Genomic DNA, 16,666 nt, shown 5'->3' with positions numbered 1-16,666 from the left:
GCTATTAACATTGAGTAGTATCCTTGGGTGAATATAGTGGGTTGTAGTAATGGGAAAGTTTTGACCAGAAGCAGAATAATGGAGGAACGTCATTACTTATCTGTATTTATTTTTGCAGTTTCTCTAGCAACAATGACCATATATTCCTATTGAAATAACAATGTTAAATAAGAAAATATATCTTAAAAGACGAAAAATATTGGATTATCACTTTTTCACTTTTTGTGATCTTACAAAAGGTATTTAACTTTTCCTCTTCAGGTGTCCTTTTATGTAAGCAAAAGAAAAAATTTATTACTAATAAAAAGAGCAATAGCAGCCTCCATTTATTTATTACTTATGAGGACTCAGCTACTATGTTTCATGCAGTTATATGGATTGTCTAATTTTATTTACCGCACAATAATAATAGAAACTACTATTACTATATTAAAGGGTTGTTGAAAAGATAAATGCTCACATATATGTGTTTTTTTAATTTAATTTTATTTATTTTTGTATACAACAAGTTCTTATTAGTTATCCATTTTATACATATTAGTGTATACATGTCAATCCCAATCTCCCAATTCATCACACCATCACCCCCCACATATATGTGTTTTAATCATGTAAGCTGATAATCAGTATATAAGTTAAGGGGTTATAAGTATCATGAAAGTACTTTACAGCATAACAATACATGATAATAGGTTGTATGCTTATGTAAGGCCTACATATTTGCTGCATAAGAAGATAATGTTAGAAACCATCCTACTAACTTGTTGCCTTTACCTTTTGCTACAAAATTCCTTTTATTCTGCCATAATGAAGGATCACTAGTGAGTTTAGGTTTTATGAGCAGGCATTATAGTGCACACTAAGTACGTTATCTGAGAACCTATAGCATGGTTGAGACATAAAACACAGTTATATAAGAAAGCAATTGTCTGGGTGGAGAAGAGGGAATCAGTGCCAGAAGTATATCTGCTGTCACATTTGTTCTGTATGACCAAATATAGCATAAACTGAATACGATTCATTGAAATGTGAATTGTTTCCAATACTACAAAGCTTCAAACACATTGATGATATTATAATTATCTACCTAGAAAAATCTAAAGGATCATTAGGAAAACTGATAAGTTACAAAGTAGTTCAGAAAGTGTATAGACAGAAAACAGGTATACAAACATTTAACAGAATCTGTATATACTAGTAATAATCTTTCGTAAAAGGCAACAGAATTAAGAAGCCATTTACAATAGAAAGAAAAAGCAAAATGCTGAGAAATAGGTTTATCATGAATGGTTAAAACCTATGTAAATTTAGGTGGAAAAACAATCATTTTCCTGGAAAGGATGAATCTAGGTGAGACTGGGGTAATTTCTACATAATTAGTTTGATATTTAATTAATTTATATTAATATATAAGTTAAAATTCCAATGAGGCTTTATTGGTTATTTGAAAAAAGTTGTTTGATAAAATATTACCTGCATGAATATGGATAAGGTTAATCAAGATAAACCACCGAAAACAAAAAGAATGAAAATCTCTGGTATATCAGGCAGGAAATCGTATGGCAAAACTGCAGTGAATAAAAAGAGGCAGATCTGGCTCGAAATTCAGAGAAAGAGAGAGAGAGAGAGATCACTGAGAGAACATGAATGCATAAAATATTACTGAATGAAATTCACCAGGCAGGTTAGCACTGATTATGGAAGAAGTATAGTATGAAAGATATGTACCTGTGGGGATTGAGGATTATTTTTTTATAAGTTTGCATATTTTTGTGAGAAAAGATTACACTTGTTATTTATAATATCAACATAAACACACATGTATGTAAGCATATATGATGTATTTGTGTATGCGTGTGTGTTAACCTTAGAGCAGACACTGAATGTAAGACTTTAAAGCAGTCATTTAACCCCCACAAGCCACACTTGTGCCTTCTGTAAAAATCCAGTAATTGCTCTTGAAATTAAATAAGAAAAAAATTATTAAGTTTTACTTAATGGTTACATATCAAGCAGGGGCTTAGTAACTACATTTAGGTGTTATATAATATATATCACTTAGAAAATCCAAGCAAACGACTAAAAGATGAGGTCTACTGGATGAATACTTCAGTAAGAAAGGCAGAGAGCAGAAAAAAATTAATGGCATCCCAAAGGCACAAGTATGCACGTCTGAGAAGGAGAGGAGGAACTACGGAGACATAGAGAATGATCACGTTTCTGGTAAAAATTCAGCTCCAAATGCCAGGCTTACCTCTTTGGGTTTCTGTTGGTTCGAGAACTGGTCCCCTTACATGGAGGGCAAGGAGAGAGGGAAGGAAGAGGTAGGCCGCCCCAGATTGGTAGGCGGCAATTCACTGAGTAAGGGAATTTACATACAAGGCTTGTCTCCCAGGGCTGCATCCCCACTTGCTTGAATCTTAAAAGTTCATATAGAGGACTTAACGGGGTTCAGTCATATATTCAGTCCAGATGGTCTCAGCAACACCTCGCTCTCTCGAGGCTGTGTCCTTGGAACAGCTCCCACTGTGGGAACACTGGGCAGAACGTATCTTCCAAGGGCGGGGAGGGGAGAGGAACCTCTGATTGCTCTGAACCAGCTCACGGGTCAAGCAGCAGTCACATCCTTCTCCAGGAGCTCCCCCAAGTTTCCTTCTTCCAGATCTTGTTTCTAAATATCTCCCTGCTTTGTTAGATGATTTTTTTGTTGGTTTGTTTTGTTCAATTTTGGTTTCATTTGGTAATATTAGCGGTGCTCTTTGAGAAGAGTGGCACAGATTTCCTAGTCTGCAATTATTCCAAAGGAATGTCCATACATAGAGTTTCAGATGGATTATGCTCACTTCATTTTCACAACAAAGCTATATTCTCGAAACGTACTAATTCCCTATTAAACACTTTATAATGACTGTATACAGCACAAAATGAACCAAATATTTTGACGCTTTCATTGTACAGCAAACCAACAAATAAAAAATTCTTTTGGCTGTGTAAATAGGTATAATGTCTATGTACAAATAAACGTGACTGGGTTTTTTTGAGCATGGAGTAGGTTGTGGAAGGGTATGTATGAGAACGCTTGCCATAAGAACATTGGGGTGCAAACTGCAATCAGAAGGGTAATGAGGGACATCAATAATTTCTCTGAACCTAGTTTTCTACTGTGTCTCTAGCAATAATAACCAGATATCTTGAAAATAAATAAGTGTAAGAGAAAAAGACATGTTTAATAAACATCTTAGGAGAATTACTTTTTTCCAGCATCACTGAGATTTAATTACAAGTAAAAATTTATATCTTTAAGGTGTTCAAAGTGATGCTTTGATATATGTATATATTATGAAATGACTACCACAAACAACCTAATTAACATATCACCTCACATAATTACCATTTTTTTCTGTGAGAACAATTAAAATCTACTCTCTTAGCAAATTTCAAGTTTACAATATAGTATTAAGTATAGTCACCATGCTGTACATTATATCTTCAGAATGTATTCATCCTGCACAACTGGAACTTTGTGTATTGGTAATTCCCTGGTGGTCTAGTGGTTAAGACTCTGTGCTTCTACTGCAGGGGGCATGGGTTCCATCCCTGGTCCTGGTCAGGAAACTGAGATACTGTATGCCACGTGGCGCAGCCAAAAAAAAAAAACCAAAAACAAAAACACGAAAAGACGTTCAACATCATTAGCCATGAGGGAAATGCAAATTAAGACTGCAATAAGATATCATTACATACCATTGGAACAGCTAAATTAAAAAACAGTGATGATACCAAATGTTAGCAAGGATGCAGAGAAACTGGATCTCTCATATATTGCTGAGGAGAATATAAAATTGTACACCTGCTCTGGAAATGTTTGGTAGATAATTTTAAAACTAAATATACACTTACCACATGACTCTTCAATCTTCCTCCTCAACATTTATCCCACAGAAATAAAAATTTGTCTACAAAAACTGTTGTATGTGAATGTTCATAGCAGCTCCATTTATAATAATCAAAAAGTGGAAATAACACAAATGTCCTTCAATGAGTGAATGGTTAAACAAACTGTGGTACATATATACCATGGAGTGTTACTCAGCATTACAAATGAATGAACTATTAATACTCACACAAGTTAGATGGAGCTTAAGGTTATTACACTGGGTAAAAAAAACAGAACCTCAAAATATTACATATTTATGATTTCATTTACATAACATTATCTAAATGAAAATAACGTAGAGGTGGAAAACAGATTCCCAGGGTCTAGACATGGAGGTGGATGAGGAGTGTGTGACTGTAAAGGGGTATATGATAGAGTTCCTTTGTGGTGATGGAACAATTATGTATCCTTACTGTGGTAGTGGTTATACAAATCCATATATGTGATAGCATTTCATAGAACTTACAGATGCACACATACACAGAGAGAGAGAGAGAGAGAGAGAGAAATGAGTGCATGCAATAACTAATGAAATCTGAATAAAGTCTATAATCTAATTGATAGTATTCTACTAAAGTCAATTTCCTGATTTTGATAATGTACTATGGTTACGCTACCATAGTACCTACCATATGGTAGTATGCTACCATAAAGGGAAGCTGAATGAAGGATACAGGAATTCTTTGTACTATTTTCACAATCCATTATGAATGTAAAATTACTTCAACATATAAAGTTAAATAAAAGTGAATAATAATGAAAATAATTAGAACAATAATGATAATTTGTGTTAGTATTAATTGATGGATAATCTCATATGATCCTCACAGCAATCCTATGATTTAGAAAATATTATTAATTCTACATCACAGGATTGCCATGAGGTGTCAATGAGGAAGTCTTTTGGAAAATTAAAAGCAGCATAGAATTATAAGCCATTATATTATCACAACACATCTCAAATTTTTGTATACATTCCCTATAACAGTACACAGCCATGCACACACACTTATATAGACACATTTACAAATCAAAATGGCCAATTTCACATATCAGAAAGGAGAAAACTCTGTCTTGGAAAGATCTTGCATTTCCTTTAATTTAGTCATCCTAGAATAAAAGGCTGTCATGAATTTGTCAAATTAACACTTGTTAAGTGGAGCACAGAGTGTTGGATCACAGCAGAATTTGAAATAGAGAAGTTTATTACTCACAGGTCCTGGAGGAATTACCGGGCACCCCTTGAGGGGTCACATAGGGAGGTCAAGGCAGAGTGCAGCCAGAGGGAGAGACAGGACCTAGGGCACATGCCTTTATTAGGGTCCATGGGTGGAGTGCTTTGGGGTTTCCAGGTTACGGTGGGATTGATCAATTCAAGTCAAAAGAGTGGAGTTTTGGTAAGCCCCATGGGTGTCTTATCTAAAGGGCACGTAAGAGGGGAGACTGTTGATCACAAGGACGTTTGGGGAAGTCGTATCAGGAACTTATATTTACTTATAACTTTGCCAGCTGCTATGTAGGGCATGTGCTTGCATGAAGGACTAGTGTCTGTGTAAGGCCCCCTCAGGCCATCTGGTTGAACAAAATGGATGCCAAGGCAGCAATATCATGGAGTAGCTTAGCTAACTTTTCAACAAAAGCACAAAGTGACACTTTCATAAATATGGAAAGCCAATATTTAGATTAATATCTAAATTTAAAATATTTCATGAAATCCTTAAATAAAGAGGGTATAGCAGGCATTTGAAACACCAGATCCTCAATGATATTGTAATGCTACAATAATGAAAACCTTGTACTATTGGCTCAATTAATGACAAAGATCAATATACTTAACTGAGAGTTGAATTGCTCTTGCATAAAGTAGGTATTTAACAGAAGTAAACATCCACAGATATATTGTCAATTTATAACATAGCCAAACTCAGTCCACGTGTGTTAAAATTTAGATTCTAAAAAAATTAAAATTAAAAAAAGGCATCATTATTTACAATTGCTAAGACATGAAAGCAACCTAAGTGTTCACAGATAGATGAATGGATAAAGAAAATGTGGTACATATCTACAATGAAATATTATGCAGCCATAAAAAAGAAGGAAACCTTGCCATCTGTGACAACATGGATGGATCTTGAGGGCATTGTGCTAAGTGAAATAAGTCAGACAGAAATAATCTCACTTATATGTGGAAGCTAAAAATAAATAAATAAAACCAAATTCATGGAAAAAGAGATCAGATTTGTGGTTACCTGAGGCAGAGGATGGGATTGGGAGAATTGGATGAAGGTGGTAAAAAGTCATACACTTACAGTTATAAAATAAGTATTGGGGATCTAATATAAAACATGATGACTATAGTTAACATTGCTGTGTAGTATATTTGACAACTGCTAAGAGAGCAAATAATAAAAGTTCTCACAAGGAAAAATCATTTTTTTATGACCATATGAGGTGATGAGTGTTAACCAAACCTCTTGTGGTAATCATTTTGCAGTATATGTGTGTCAAGTCATTATGTTGTACACCTTGAAATTATACAGTGCTCTTTGTTAATTATATATCAGTAAAACTGGAAAAATAAAATAATTTTCAACACCCCCCGCCACAAAAAAAAAAGGCATTACTTACTTTCACCCAGATGGAGGTTCATGGTGAGTTATTTAATGAAAAAGATGGATTATGTAAGATTAATTCTACTTGGTAAAAATGCTATTTTGTTTCAAGGTCTCCAGTGGGTCACCGGATCAAGATGTAGCCTTAGTCAAACTCTATAACCTCCCTTGGAAAATTACTCCAAACTGATTACCTGAAAGCTCAGGTAACAGCCCAGCTAATGGACAGGTGTTGAAGTCAGTGAGAAAAACACACATGATCCCATGTTTTCAGAAGCTACCAAGGCCAAACTTTATGGACTGGCTTTGAAGAGACAGAGAAACATAAATGCTGTTATCATCACAATATTTGATTCTATACAACGACTTGCATGAATTCATGCGATTTTGGAGTATTATATATATTTCTAAATGTGTCAAATGTTGAATAAAATGAACTAGGCAATTAATATTGATTAAAGAAGAAGTATGAAATGAAGGGTAATGGAGAAGGTATTACTTTTGTTTTTTTATGTTCCTTTGCCTGGTGTCACTAGCAATGGTGAAAAATAATTTGCAATGTTATTAAGAAAATTATTATGAAAAATAATAAAATAATTGATACCATAGATCAGTTACTTGATATGCTGTTGCAAATAAGAAAAAAATGATAATAATGATAATCATTAACACTTGATGCTTACTTACATTTTCTGGCAGAGAGCTTAGTGCTTATATGTAGATTATCACCCTTGACCCTCACAACAATCTTACTCTATAAAAATATTATGAATTGTATATCACAGAATTTTCATGAGAATTCAGTGAGGCAACATATGTAAAGACCCTTTTGGAATCTGAAAATTCAGATTTATGTTTTTAACAGAAACATAAACGGTTTTATTTATACTATCACAAATTTAAATTTTAAAATTTAAATTAAATCTGAAAATTAAATCTGAAAATTCAGATTTATGTTTTTAACAGAAACATAAATGGTTTTATTTATACTATCACAAAATTAAATTTAAATTTTAAAATTTAAATTAAATCTGAAAATTCAGATTTATGTTTTTAACAGAAACATAAACGGTTTTATTTATACTATCACAAAATTAAATTTAAATTTTAAAATTTAAATTAAATCTGAAAATTAAATCTGAAAATTCAGATTTATGTTTTTAACAGAAACATAAACGGTTTTATTTATACTATCACAAAATTAAATTTCATTAAAAATACACATTTAATAATCACATTTGAGGGAGTTCCCTGGTGATCCCTGGTTAGGACTCTGCGCTTCCACTGCCACTGGGAAACTAAGATCCCACAAGCTGCACGGCGCTGCCAAAACATGTTTTTAAAAATCATATTTGATTTGTTGTTTAGAATTCACTTTGCTATCTATGAGATATGAAGTTGAACTAGCCCGGGACAACTACGGTAAGAAAAAGAAGAGGAAGTGAGAAAAGCAGCTGTCCCAGACCCCCTCCCAGCAGCAAGTCCAGGAGACAGAAGGTGCTCTGGCCTCCAAAAGGAAGAAGCCATGTGTCAGGTACCTGCCCCCAGAAGCCCTGTGACAGCCCTGCCTCCTCCCTCGGCAGCATGCTGGACTCCCCGGCCACCGCCTCAGCGGCCTTGGCCTCCCCGGCTGCCGCGGCTGCCACCCACTCGGAGCAAGCCCAGCCCCTCTCCCTCACCACCAAGCCAGAGACCCGGGCCCAGCTGGCTCTCCACTCAGCTGCCTTCCTGTCAGCGAAGGCTGCCGCCACCTCCTCTGGCCAGATGCGCAGCCAGACCCCCTTCCTGTCCCGGCCCCTCCCCCTGGGGTCCGTGCCCACAGCTCTGCTGACGTCCCCCCCTTCCTTCCCAGCCACGCTCCATGCCCACCAGGCCCTCCCCGTGCTCCAGGCCCAGCCTCTTTCCTTGGTCACCAAGCCTGCCCACTAAGCTGCCCCCTGACCTATGCAGGCTGTCACGTGACTCATCGAGTAGTAATGATGCAGCAGAAGAAGAAGAGAAAAAAAAGGAACTTTATTGGTCAATATTTGACCACTTCGGACTGTTCTGTAAAGTGACTGGTAACAGCAGTACTTTACGTTTTGTAGATGTAACCAGTAGCTGATCTTAAGGCTTTTTAAAAAAACAAAACAAAACAAAACAAAAACCTTTAAAAAACAAGAACTGAAAAGTAGTGTGTTATTCTTCCTATATGTGCAGCGGTGGATGGACCTGGGCAGAAGGCACCTCTGTCTCTACCTCCTGGACTCTCTGCCCTCCTCCCTCTTCCCATCACCCCACCCCCACCCCCCGCGTCCCGGCTTCCCCCACCCAGCCTGCATGTTGGCCGTTGCTGCCATTTCTAGCCCGTAGCCTCTTCATCTACATCGCGTTCCTGGACATTCCCTTTTACTTGGCCCACGTTTTTCTCCTTTGCTCAGCTCCGTGGGTTCTTGCCTTCACCTTCGTCCTCTGCCCAGTGTAAGGCTGTCACCGTGTGAGAAGACACCTCGGCCTCGTTTGTCTCCACCAGCGTCCCGTTTCCCTCAGTGGCCCTAATGCCCCAGCCTCCAGCGTTTGTTGGGGGGAAGAGGTCCTCTGCAATGGTTCTTCCCCGCATTTAAAGGGACTCAAGGTGCCTGCAACTTCCTCAGCGAAGTAGCCTGTGCTCCACCCGCTTACCAGTCGAGATGTCCCCTCACAGCCCCGGAGTGTCAGACAGGACCTGGCTCTGAGGTCTGGCTCCTGTCACCTGGGTCGGTCCGTGCTAACACAATCTGCCAAAGCTCTAAAGACCCTGCTCCCTCCCCCATCACCTCACACACTTCTTCTGTATTTCCTTTCATTTTTATGGGGGTTTTGGGAACAATTCAAACTCCCAGTTTATTTTCACAAAAGAAAATAAAATTGCCATTGCAAGCAAAAATGTTTTTTTAAGTCTTGTGTGATTTGTTTAGAATTCACTTTGCTATCTATGAGATATGAAGTTGAAGTAGGTTGTTAGTCATATAGTCCCTAAAATAAAAGCTCTGCTTATCTTGTTTCATGTGATTATTCATGAAACATTCTGATTATGATGATGTAGTGTGTAGTTTGGTTTTAATATCCCAATGCCCCAAACAAATGAATATTATTAATCACCTTAAAAAACGAAGAAAATCCACTGAAAAATTTTAAAAATCAGTAATATAGTTTGGTGAGAGAAGCAGTATTTAAGGAAGTAAATACAACCAGTGGCTTCCCTATGTATCAGCAATAAATCTTTTAAAAATAACAATTCATAAAAGAATCTATCCACAGCAGAAAGAAAATATTAAAAGATGTCAATGAATAAATTTAAGCATACAAAATATCCTGGTTGTATATACTGTCCTCTTGTGTGTGTGTGCGTGTGTGTGTGTGTGTGTGTGTGTGTGTGTGTTCCCACATGCAATAGATCCTGGATGGAAAAACAACCTACTGAAAATAGCTAATCAAATTATAATTTGAAAGTGATTTTGTTTTTAGGCAGTGGACATAGTATTATTACAGTCTAAGCAAATGTGAATACCAATAAGAAACCGAATAATGCCAATGAATAGTATTTAATACATTAAACTGTACTATAAAGATATAATCATTAAAACAACCATTAGATCAATAGCTCAAATGGATATGGGGAAATTCAGCACTTGCAACTCAATTCTCACCATTAAATGGATACATTACACACATTTTTAAAGGTTGTATTTGAAAATATCTCCCAAATAAAAATCTACTAACAAGTACATCCTTAATGATTTGTTGAATGAGGAAAACAATTAGCAGATGAGTGTGTAAGTTATGACTTCCTTTCTGTGAAATAAAAAAAGTTTTAAAAATGTCTCTCTGTTTACATATTAATGGTGAGCATATATAATTTTATGGGAGGAAAATGATGACGAGAAATTCTTACATGCTATTAGTAATTGTTAAGGTTAGGCTTCCACTAAGTTTGATAATTAAATGGAAGTATCAGGGTATATTCTCCATTGCAACTCAATCCATTCATTATTTATCAAATGTGTAATGTGAAAATAATAAAATAATATAATGATAGAGAAGTTAATTCCAACACTTTAGCATTTTACTTACTTTAAAATACATATTATACATTATTTCCAAATACCAGAGTTAGTTTTCTTAAGTTATATGAAACACTAGTTACCCATACCAATTGTGATACCTTTAAATTTTTTCTATTAAAAAAAGCTATCAGGGGCTTCCCTGGTGGCTCAGTGGTTGAGAGTCCGCCTGCCGATGCAGGGGACATGGGTTTGTGCCCCGGTCCGGGAAGATCCCACATGCCGCGGAGCGGCTGGGCCCGTGAGCCATGGCCGCTGAGCCTGCGCATCCGGAGCCTGTGCTCCGCAACGGGAGAGGCCACAACAGTAAGTGGTCCGTGTACCGCAAAAAAAAAAAAAAGCTATCAGCAACCAAGCTAATTGGTTTCTTGACCCACTAGGTGGGACATTGAAATAGAACAATTTGGTAATTGTGGGTTATTAAGATAGAAAAATAATGGAGGAAATGTTTAAGAGTAATCCTGTATCTTTAACAGCAAAACAACAAAATAGCAATATATTTGAACGTTTGTTAATATATAGTTTTGATGCTAAAAACTTAGTTTTGTACTTAAAGTTTTATACTTACTTAGAACTTACCAACATATAAGTAACTTGAGTAAATCTATTAACTAGCTAATATTAAGTCCCATTATTAAGTTGACATCTCAACGTTGTTTGGTTTTCAGGTGGCTGTCAGTGCAACCCTGGGTGAGTTGGCACCAAAGTCTCTACAAACTTATTTTGTGAGGACCTGGATCCCAAAATACAGAAGAGCATCAAATGTCTAAGAGGCTCATATTAGGCATAATCCCAAAATAAGTACCACCCGAATTGTTTGAGAGACGAACCTAAGGCACATGTTTTTGGGATGATGTGTGTGGAGGATTATTTTATTGTGATTCATGAAGAGAGCTATTACCATTCACTTAGGAAAACCAAGAAATTCATGTTGAAAAAAATTGAGAACTTATAGTTTGCTCTGGAAGGAGGCAGGCAGACAGCAATTGTATAATAACCAATAGCTTTACCAATTATCAAAGTTAATCCATCAGTAAGGGAAAAACAAAACAAAATGAAGAGATAATCTAAAATTCTAAAGGATAAACTTATCAGGTATTTTCAAGGACACTTAGGATGAAAAACATTTTTTTCACAGAAAGATTTAAAAAAGAAGTTTCAAAAATGATAAACATATGGAAAAAAGGCTCAATATTGTAAAGTTGTTAATATTTCATGGATTAACTTATAGTCATTTTAGAATTAAAAGTCCTAATATAGCCTAACGTAATTTTTGTAAGTTTAATTAAGTGAGGTAATGGTAATCTCCAAAAATAAATTGCTGGTATATGACACAGAAGCAATGGATAAATAGAATAGGAAAAGCAATTGAATAATGGTTACTCTACTATAAAGCTATAATAATTTAGACAGTTTGCTGCTGGGTCAGTCATTGGTCATTGCAACTTATTTGAGAGGTAGCTGTAGCACAAAGTCAATATCTGTCAGAAAACCACACATAAATCCTCAATTTAAAACATATGCCTGAATTCAGCCCACATGGGTTAAAATTTAAATTTCATAATTTTCAAACATTTCAGACATTAATTCATGAAGCAATCTGACTTAGACATCTGTGATGTACTTAGTTTTTATAGTGTGATGAAACATGAAAAAATAAATTTATACAATATTTCCCATTGTTAAAAAAACTCAAATATCTTAGAGTTTGTGTTTATGTGTGTGTATGTATGTATATATTAGGATTTCTTTTGAGCATACAGAAAGGTATCGAGGAAATACACTAAACAATTTGCATTGCTTATAAAAGGACTGGAGAAATATATAGGGTGTGATGGGAGATCATTGCACTTTCTTTATGTCTTTACATTATTTACTATTTCAAAATGAGCAAATATTTCTCTTTAATTAAGATACAATTTAAAAAGGAAATGCAATGTGGTTAAAAATGAAAGGAAACTTTGCTTAATTCTTCTATAACTGACAAGCAGTACACTTTGTGCTTTTAAGTGGATTACCTTGTTCAGTCTTTACACACATACAAAAATATAGTATAGTTGTTAGTTCTACATTATAGACTGCTCAGAGTGACTAAAGAGATTGGTACATGAGAAAATTATCACTGAAAGAGCTTACAGTGTTCGGGTCCATCCTTAAAAATTAAATATAAATAAATATAAAATAGATAAAAACATTTTCACTGCTGACTTTTGAAATGTTATTTAGAATCTATGAATTTTTACTGAAGTTAATCACATTATCAACTTACAATTTTGGAAAGTAACTTAGAGTCATCCTCAATTTACAAAAAAAAAGGCAATAAAAAATCTTGTTTTTCTGTGTATATTTAAACACATACAGGCATATGTATTTTTAAGAGAACAATCAGGAAATATACCACATTGTTAATACTTCTTACTATAGGAGATATGAGGCAGAGAAGGTTGGTGTGGGTGAGAAGGATTGCTAATTTTTATTATATATCCTTAGCTAGTTCCATTTGAAATAGTGAAAAGGAGCTATTTTGTTATTTAAAATAGTCAATAGAGATAAAAATGAAAGGTTCTACAGGCAAATCAATTCACAAGAAAATTTTAAAAGTCACTTACCTTCTAGAAACTATAAGTTTTCTCTTCTGTAAACCAAAGATATTAACCATACTTAATATTAAATTTGGACAAAAGTAGCAGCACTGATGGTGATTATTAAGATTTACAGACTACTTACACGGCAGGCTGACTGCTTGGTGTGTATTTGTGGATAATCTCACTTGAACCTTGTAAAAGTTCTATGATACAGATGATATTATTAATTCTGATGATTCAGTTCCTCTTGGAAATTGAGAAGAGATAGAAACAAGCTATTAAATTATCACATTTGCTTCAAAGCCAAAATACACATATAATTATGTTCTCTTGATATCCTCTTTAGAAGCCAATTATCTATATATCAGGATGTGATTATCCAGACTAATCCTTCGTATTAGCTATGCTTAATCACCCCTATTCTATTAATTGTCATTTTATGCCTCAAGGTCTCAGATGAAACTGGAGTTCAAGAAACTTGAAACTCAGTTCAAGGAACTGCCACAGGTAAACACTGTGTATTGACTGCCATGTGACTCTGAACTGACCACGTGAAGACCAGAATTTCGGAATAGAGATGAAGATCCCAGGTCTAAAGAACATGGGGTAAGGAGTGGTTAGGAAGACCCAGTCTCTAAAGCATGAATACAGTCTGAGTTGCTCTGTACTATTGTACATGTAATTTGCTGATTATAGTAATGCAGTAAACAGTTGGGGCAGCACTTAACATTTAGTAAATCCAAGAAAATGCAGTAAAGAATGATGACCTTCGCTAAGATAATTTGGTAGAAGAAACAGTTTTATTGAGATATAATTTATATGCCACAAAATTCACCCATTTTAATGGTGTATAATTTAAAGATTCTTAATACATTTACAGAGCTGGGCAACTATCACCACAACCTAAGGCAACTACTAATCTACTTTTTTTCCTTTATGGATTTGGAGTTTCTGGACATTTTGTATAAAAGCAGTAACACAACATGTGGCCTTTCTGTCTGGCTTTCATCTAACTTAATGTTTTTGAGTTTAATCCACTGGCAGCATATACTGATACTTCTTCATTCCTTTTCATTACCAAATAATATTCCAGTGTATGGCTATATCACATTTTGTTCATCCATTCACCGCATTGCGTGGACACATGCTTTCACTATTTGAGGTAAATACCTAGGAGTGGAATTATATGCCAAGTTAATGCTAAATGAACATTTAACATTTTAAGAAGTTGCTATACCATTTTCCAAAGTGGCTGCATCATTTTTCATTCCAACAGCAATGTGTGAGTTTCAGTTTCTTTACATCCTTTTCAACACTTGTTATCATCTGACTTTTATATGTAATATTTTGCTAGGTCTGAAGTGGTATCTTATTGTGGTTTTGATTTGCATTTCCCTAACGACTAATGATTTTGAGCATCACTTCATGTACTTCAGGCCATTCCTATGTCCTGTTTGTTAAAATTTCTATTTACAATTTTGCCTGTTTTTAATGGGATTATTTGCCTTCTAATATATTCTGGGTACAAGCTCTTTATTGAATACATCATTTAAAAATACTTTCTCCCATTGTATGAATTGTGTTTTCACTTTATTAATGAAGTCATTTGAAGTACAAATGTTTTTTAATCTTGATGAAGTAAAATATACATTTTTTTTAATCTCTTGTGCTTTTGTGTCATAGGTAAGAAACATTTGTCTAACTCAAGGTTTAAAAATGTACCATTAGCTTTTTTCTAAGAGTTTTATACTTTTAAGCTCTTAATTTACATCTATGATCCATTTTGAGTTAATTTTAAGGTTTGGTTTAAGGCAAGAGTCCACATTAATCCTCTTATATGTGGTTATCCAGTTGTCTCAGAATAACTTATTGAAAAGATTATTCTCTCCCAATTGAAAGGTCTTGGTGCCCTTGTCAAAAATCAAATAACCATAGATATATGGTTTTATATCTGGACTCTCAGTTCTATGCCATTGATCTGTATGTCTATCGTTTTCCCAATACAACACTGTCTTGATTACTATAGCTTTGTAGTAAGTTTTAAAATCAGTCAGTGTAGGTTTTCCAATGTTATTCTTCTTTTAAATATTGTTTTGGACAGAAATATAGATCAATGGAACAGGATAGAAAGTCCAGAGATAAACCCACGCACGTATGGTCACCTTATCTTTGATAAAGGAGGCAGGAATGTACAGTGGAGAAAGGACAGCCTCTTCAATTAGTGGTGCTGGGAAAACTGGACAGGTACATGTAAAAGTATGAGATTAGATCACTCCCTAACACCATACACAAAAATAAGCTCAAAATGGATTAAAGACCTAAATGTAAGGCCAGAAACTATCAAACTCTTAGAGGAAAACATAGGCAGAACACTCTATGACATAAACCACAGCAAGATCCTTTCTGACCCACCTCCTAGAGAAATGGAAATAAAAACAAAAATGAACAAATGGGACCTAATGAAACTTAAAAGCTTTTGCACAGCAAAGGAAACCATAAACAAAACAAAAAGACAACCTACAGAATGGCAGAAAATATTTGCAAATGAAGCAACTGACAAAGGATTCATCTCCAAAATTTACAAGCAGCTCATGCAGCTCAATAACAAAAAACCAAACAACCCAATCCAAAAATGGGCAGAAGACCTAAATAGACATTTCTCCAAAGAAGATATACAGACTGCCAACAAACACATGAAAGAATGCTCAACATCACTAATCATTAGAGAAATGCAAATCAAAACTACAATGAGATATCATCTCACACCTGTCAGAATGGTCATCATCAAAAAATCTAGAAACAACAAATGCTGGAGAGGGTGTGGAGAATAGGGAACACTCTTGCACTGCTGGTGGGAATGTGAATTGGTACAGCCACTATGGAGAACAATATGGAGATTCCTTAAAAAGCTACAAATAGAACTACCATATGACCCAGCAGTCCCACTACTGGGCATATACCCTGAGAAAACCATAATTCAAAAAGAGTCATGTACCAAAATGTTCATTGCAGCTCTATTTACAATAGCCAGGAGATGGAAGCAACCTAAGTGTCCATCATCAGATGAATGGATAAAGAAGATGTGGCACATATATACAATGGAATATTACTCAGCCATAAAAAGAAACAAAATTGAGTTATTTGTAGTGAGGTGGATGGACCTAGAGTCTGTCATACTGAGTGAAGTAAGTCAGAAAGAGAAAGACAAATACTGTATGCTAACACATATATATGGAATCTAAGAAAAAAAAATGTCATGAAGAACCTAGGGGTAAGACGGGAATAAAGACACAGACCTACTAACGAATGGGCTTGAGGATGCAGAGAGGGGGAAGGGTGAGCTGGGACAAAATGAGAGAGTGGCATGGACATATATACAGTACCAAACGTAAAATAGATAGCTAGTGGGAAGCAGCTGCATAGCACAGGGAGATCAGCTCGGTGCTTTGT

The 16,666-nt window shown here is 35.4% G+C and overlaps 1 pseudogene; it reads left to right on the top strand.

Annotated features, from left to right (window-relative positions):
• Window positions 1-7,934: 7,934 nt before the first annotated feature.
• LOC115849479 (transcription factor 7-like 1 pseudogene) lies at window positions 7,935-8,478 on the top strand (annotated as a pseudogene).
• Window positions 8,479-16,666: the final 8,188 nt, after the last annotated feature.

This window comes from Globicephala melas, chromosome X (genome assembly GCF_963455315.2).
Source record: "Globicephala melas chromosome X, mGloMel1.2, whole genome shotgun sequence".
In the NCBI taxonomy this organism is placed as follows: domain Eukaryota; kingdom Metazoa; phylum Chordata; class Mammalia; order Artiodactyla; family Delphinidae; genus Globicephala; species Globicephala melas.
Note: the sequence above shows the minus strand (reverse complement) of the source record. Positions and strands in the feature narration are given on the sequence as shown.